We start from the raw sequence: 6,873 nt of genomic DNA on the forward strand, positions 1-6,873 counted from the left end.
TTAAAGAAACAGATACAAGAAATCAGAGTTACTTCTTTCCTTTCACATTTTCTCCTCTTTTGATCATTTAATTATCACTCATATATGCATTTCTCATTGATTTGTTAGCTAACTATCTGTCCTAGCTGTATAAAAAAAAGGCCCCTTAAACTGCATGTACTGCATGAAGTATTTAGGTAAGCTGTATACATCATGGGATGTTAGATATCCCTTCCTGACCACCTCATAGAAGCCATTTCATCTGAACATTCCGCTTCTTTATGGGGTTATTGACTACACTCACTTCATTATCTACCTAAAAGGATGACGACAGCCAGCCAGAGGTGCATCCAAACACAAGGACCACCCTGGAGTAATCCCCGGTGAAATCACGCTTTTAGGGCATTGACTCTTCTTGTAAGAGTGGTGCTCAAACTGCTAGGGTGCATCTGTGGGACCCTCTTTCAGAGATGATGTCCTCCACCCAACTCTCAAAAAGCTGAGGGGTCTTCAGGAGAGGTGGGCAGTCGAGCTGGGCTATCAGACGGTCAACTTTGTAGCTGTGATGTCATCCTTCCTACAAAATGGACATGTCCACGCCCTTAACTAGGAATATAACATATTAATCATTATCAGGTAAATATTGAATGTTATATCAATAGAGGAGAAGCAGGAAAGTGGAAAGAAACCAGACATGAGCCAAAACCCTGATAATGATTGATACAAGAAATCAGAGTTATTTCTTTCCTTTCACATTTTCTCCTGTTTTGATCATTACATTATTACTCATATATGCATTTCTCATTGATTTGATAGCTAACTATCTGTCCTAGCTGTCTAAAAAAGGCCCCTTAAACTGCATGTACTGCATGAAGTATTTTGGTAAGCTGTATACATCATGGGATGTTAGATATCCCTTCCTGACCACCTCATAGAAGCCAATTATTCTGAACATTCCGCTTCTTTATGGGGTTATTGACAACACTCACTTCATTATCTACCAAAAAGGATGACGACAGCCAGCCAGAGGTGCATCCCAACACAAGGACCACCCTGGAGTAATCCCCGGTGAAATCACGCTTTTAGGGCATTGACTCTTCTTGTAAGAGTGGTGCTCAAACTGCTAGGGTGCATCTGTGGGACCCTCTTTCAGAGATGATGTCCTCCACCCAACTCTCAAAACGCTGAGGGGTCTTCAGGAGAGGTGGGCAGTCGAGCTGGGCTATCAGACGGTCAACTCTGTAGCTGTGATGTCATCCTTCCTACAAAATGGACATGTCCACGCCCTTAACTAGAAATATAACATATTATTCATTTCCAGGTAATTATTGAATGTTATATCAATAGAGGAGAAGCAGGAAAGTGGAAAGAAACCACACATGAGCCAAAACCCTGATAATGATTGATACAAGAAATCAGAGTTATTTCTTTCCTTTCACATTTTCTCCTGTTTTGATCATTACATTATTACTCATATATGCATTTCTCATTGATTTGATAGCTAACTATCTGTCCTAGCTGTCTAAAAAAGGCCCCTTAAACTGCATGTACTGCATGAAGTATTTAGGTAAGCTGTATACATCATGGGATGTTAGATATCCCTTCCTGACCACCTCATAGAAGCCATTTCATCTGAACATTCCGCCTCTTTATGGGGTTTTTAACAGCACTCACTCCATTATCTACCTAAAAGGATGACGACAGCCAGCCAGAGGTGCATCCCAACACAAGGACCACCCTGGAGTAATCCCCGGTGAAATCACGCTTTTAGGGCATTGACTCTTCTTGTAAGAGTGGTGCTCAAACTGCTAGGGTGCATCTGTGGGACCCTCTTTCAGAGATGATGTCCTCCACCCAACTCTCAAAACACTGAGGGGTCTTCAGGAGAGGTGGGCAGTCGAGCTGGGCTATCAGACGGTCAACTCTGTAGCTGTGATGTCATCCTTCCTACAAAATGGACATATCCACGCCCTCAACTAGGAATATAACATATTAATCATTTCCAGTCAATAATTAAATGTTATATCAATAGAGGAGAAGCAGGAAAGTGGAAAGAAACCAGACATGAACCAAAACCCTGATAATGATTGATATAAGAAATCAGAGTTACTTCTTTCCTTTCACATTTTCTCCTCTTTTGATCATTACATTATCACTCATATATGCATTTCTCATTGATTTGTTAGTTAACTATCTGTCCTAGCTGTCTAAAAAAGGCCCCTTAAACTGCATGTACGGCATGAAGTATTTAGGTAAGCTGTATACATCATGGGATGTTAGATATCCCTTCCTGACCACCTCATAGAAGCCATTTCATATGAACATTCCGCTTCTTTATGGGGTTATTGACTACACACACTTCATTATCTACCTAAAAGGATGACGACAGCCAGCCAGAGGTGCATCCCATCACAAGGACCACCCTGGAGTAATCCCCGGTGAAATCACGCTTTTAGGGCATTGACTCTTCTTGTAAGAGTGGTGCTCAAACTGCTAGGGTGCATCTGTGGGACCCTCTTTCAGAGATGATGTCCTCCACCCAACTCTCAAAAAGCTGAGGGGTCTTCAGGAGAGGTGGGCAGTCGAGCTGGGCTATCAGACGGTCAACTCTGTAGCTGTGATGTCATCCTTCCTACAAAATGGACATATCCACACCCTCAACTAGGAATGTAACATATTAATCATTTCCAGTCAATAATTAAATGTTATATCAATAGAGGAGAAGCAGGAAAGTGGAAAGAAACCAGGCATGAACCAAAACCCTGATAATGATTGATACAAGAAATCAGAGTTACTTCTTTCCTTTCACATTTTCTCCTCTTTTGATCATTACATTATCACTCATATATGCATTTCTCATTGATTTGTTAGTTAACTATCTGTCCTAGATGTCTAAAAAAGGCCCCTTAAACTGCATGTACTGCATGAAGTATTTAGGTAAGCTGTATACATCATGGGATGTTAGATATCCCTTCCTGACCACCTCATAGAAGCCATTTCATATGAACATTCCGCTTTTTTATGGGGTTATTGACTACACACAGTTCATTATCTACCTAAAAGGATGACGACAGCCAGCCAGAGGTGCATCCCAACACAAGGACCACCCTGGAGTAATCCCCGGTGAAATCACGCTTTTAGGGCATTGACTCTTCTTGTAAGAGTGGTGCTCAAACTGCTAGGGTGCATCTGTGGGACCCTCTTTCAGAGATGATGTCCTCCACCCAACTCTCAAAAAGCTGAGGGGTCTTCAGGAGAGGTGGGCAGTCGAGCTAGGCTATTAGACGGTCAACTCTGTAGCTGTGATGTCATCCTTCCTACAAAATGGACATATCCACGCCCTCAACTAGGAATATAACATATTAATCATTTCCAGTCAATAATTAAATGTTATATCAATAGAGGAGAAGCAGGAAAGTGGAAAGAAACCAGACATGAACCAAAACCCTGATAATGATTGATACAAGAAATCAGAGTTACTTCTTTCCTTTCACATTTTCTCCTCTTTTGATCATTACATGATCACTCATATATTCATTTCTCATTGATTTGTTAGTTAACTATCTGTCCTAGCTGTCTAAAAAAGGCCCCTTAAACTGCATGTACTGCATGAAGTATTTAGGTAAGCTGTATACATCATGGGATGTTAGATATCCCTTCCTGACCACCTCATAGAAGCCATTTCATATGAACATTCCGCTTCTTTATGGGGTTATTGACTACACACACTTCATTATCTACCTAAAAGGATGACGACAGCCAGCCAGAGGTGCATCCCAACACAAGGACCACCCTGGAGTAATCCCCGGTGAAATCACGCTTTTAGGGCATTGACTCTTCTTGTAAGAGTGGTGCTCAAACTGCTAGGGTGCATCTGTGGGACCCTCTTTCAGAGATGATGTCCTCCACCCAACTCTCAAAAAGCTGAGGGGTCTTCAGGAGAGGTGGGCAGTCGAGCTGGGCTATCAGACGGTCAACTCTGTAGCTGTGATGTCATCCTTGCTACAAAATGGACATATCCACACCCTCAACTAGGAATATAACATATTATTCATTTCCAGTCAATAATTAAATGTTATATCAATAGAGGAGAAGCAGGAAAGTGGAAAGAAACCAGACATGAACCAAAACCCTGATAATGATTGATACAAGAAATCAAAGTTACTTCTTTCCTTTCACATTTTCTCCTCTTTTGATCATTACATTATCACTCATATATGCATTTCTCATTGATTTGTTAGTTAACTATCTGTCCTAGCTGTCTAAAAAATGCCCCTTAAACTGCATGTACTGCATGAAGTATTTAGGTAAGCTGTATACATCATGGGATGTTAGATATCCCTTCCTGACCACCTCATAGAAGCCATTTCATATGAACATTCCGCTTTTTTATGGGGTTATTGACTACACACAGTTCATTATCTACCTAAAAGGATGACGACAGCCAGCCAGAGGTGCATCCCAACACAAGGACCACCCTGGAGTAATCCCCGGTGAAATCACGCTTTTAGGGCATTGACTCTTCTTGTAAGAGTGGTGCTCAAACTGCTAGGGTGCATCTGTGGGACCCTCTTTCAGAGATGATGTCCTCCACCCAACTCTCAAAAAGCTGAGGGGTCTTCAGGAGAGGTGGGCAGTCGAGCTAGGCTATTAGACGGTCAACTCTGTAGCTGTGATGTCATCCTTCCTACAAAATGGACATATCCACGCCCTCAACTAGGAATATAACATATTAATCATTTCCAGTCAATAATTAAATGTTATATCAATAGAGGAGAAGCAGGAAAGTGGAAAGAAACCAGACATGAACCAAAACCCTGATAATGATTGATACAAGAAATCAGAGTTACTTCTTTCCTTTCACATTTTCTCCTCTTTTGATCATTACATGATCACTCATATATTCATTTCTCATTGATTTGTTAGTTAACTATCTGTCCTAGCTGTCTAAAAAAGGCCCCTTAAACTGCATGTACTGCATGAAGTATTTAGGTAAGCTGTATACATCATGGAATGTTAGATATCCCTTCCTGACCACCTCATAGAAGCCATTTCATATGAACATTCCGCTTCTTTATGGGGTTATTGACTACACACACTTCATTATCTACCTAAAAGGATGACGACAGCCAGCCAGAGGTGCATCCCAACACAAGGACCACCCTGGAGTAATCCCCGGTGAAATCACGCTTTTAGGGCATTGACTCTTCTTGTAAGAGTGGTGCTCAAACTGCTAGGGTGCATCTGTGGGACCCTCTTTCAGAGATGATGTCCTCCACCCAACTCTCAAAAAGCTGAGGGGTCTTCAGGAGAGGTGGGCAGTCGAGCTGGGCTATCAGACGGTCAACTCTGTAGCTGTGATGTCATCCTTGCTACAAAATGGACATATCCACACCCTCAACTAGGAATATAACATATTATTCATTTCCAGTCAATAATTAAATGTTATATCAATAGAGGAGAAGCAGGAAAGTGGAAAGAAACCAGACATGAACCAAAACCCTGATAATGATTGATACAAGAAATCAGAGTTACTTCTTTCCTTTCACATTTTCTCCTCTTTTGATCATTACATTATCACTCATATATGCATTTCTCATTGATTTGTTAGTTAACTATCTGTCCTAGCTGTCTAAAAAAGGCCCCTTAAACTGCATGTACTGCATGAAGTATTTAGGTAAGCTGTATACATCATGGGATGTTAGATATCCCTTCCTGACCACCTCATAGAAGCCATTTCATATGAACATTCCGCTTCTTTATGGGGTTATTGACTACACACACTTCATTATCTACCTAAAAGGATGACGACAGCCAGCCAGAGGTGCATCCCAACACAAGGACCACCCTGGAGTAATCCCCGGTGAAATCACGCTTTTAGGGCATTGACTCTTCTTGTAAGAGTGGTGCTCAAACTGCTAGGGTGCATCTGTGGGACCCTCTTTCAGAGATGATGTCCTCCACCCAACTCTCAAAACGCTGAGGGGTCTTCAGGAGAGGTGGGCAGTCGAGCTGGGCTATCAGACGGTCAACTCTGTAGCTGTGATGTCATCCTTCCTACAAAATGGACATATCCACGCCCTCAACTAGGAATATAACATATTAATCATTTCCAGTCAATAATTAAATGTTATATCAATAGAGGAGAAGCAGGAAAGTGGAAAGAAACCAGACATGAACCAAAACCCTGATAATGATTGATACAAGAAATCAGAGTTACTTCTTTCCTTTCACATTTTCTCCTCTTTTGATCATTACATTATCACTCATATATGCATTTCTCATTGATTTGTTAGTTAACTATCTGTCCTAGCTGTCTAAAAAAGGCCCCTTAAACTGCATGTACTGCATGAAGTATTTAGGTAAGCTGTATACATAATGGGATGTTAGATATCCCTTCCTGACCACCTCATAGAAGCCATTTCATATGAACATTCCGCTTCTTTATGGGGTTATTGACTACACACACTTCATTATCTACCTAAAAGGATGACAACAGCCAGCCAGAGGTGCATCCCAACACAAGGACCACCCTGGAGTAATCCCCAGTGAAATCACGCTTTTAGGGCATTGACTCTTCTTGTAAGAGTGGTGCTCAAACTGCTAGGGTGCATCTGTGGGACCCTCTTTCAGAGATGATGTCCTCCACCCAACTCTCAAAAAGCTGAGGGGTCTTCAGGAGAGGTGGGCAGTCGAGCTGGGCTATCAGACGGTCAACTCTGTAGCTGTGATGTCATCCTTCCTACAAAATGGACATATCCACACCCTCAACTAGGAATATAACATATTAATCATTTCCAGGCAATATATCAATAGAGGAGAAGCAGGAAAGTGGAAAGAAACCAGACATGAACCAAAACTCTGATAATGATTGATGCAAGAAATCAGAGTTAA

The sequence above is a fragment of the Bufo bufo genome, chromosome 4 (assembly GCF_905171765.1).
Source record: "Bufo bufo chromosome 4, aBufBuf1.1, whole genome shotgun sequence".
Classification (NCBI taxonomy): Eukaryota; Metazoa; Chordata; class Amphibia; order Anura; family Bufonidae; genus Bufo; species Bufo bufo.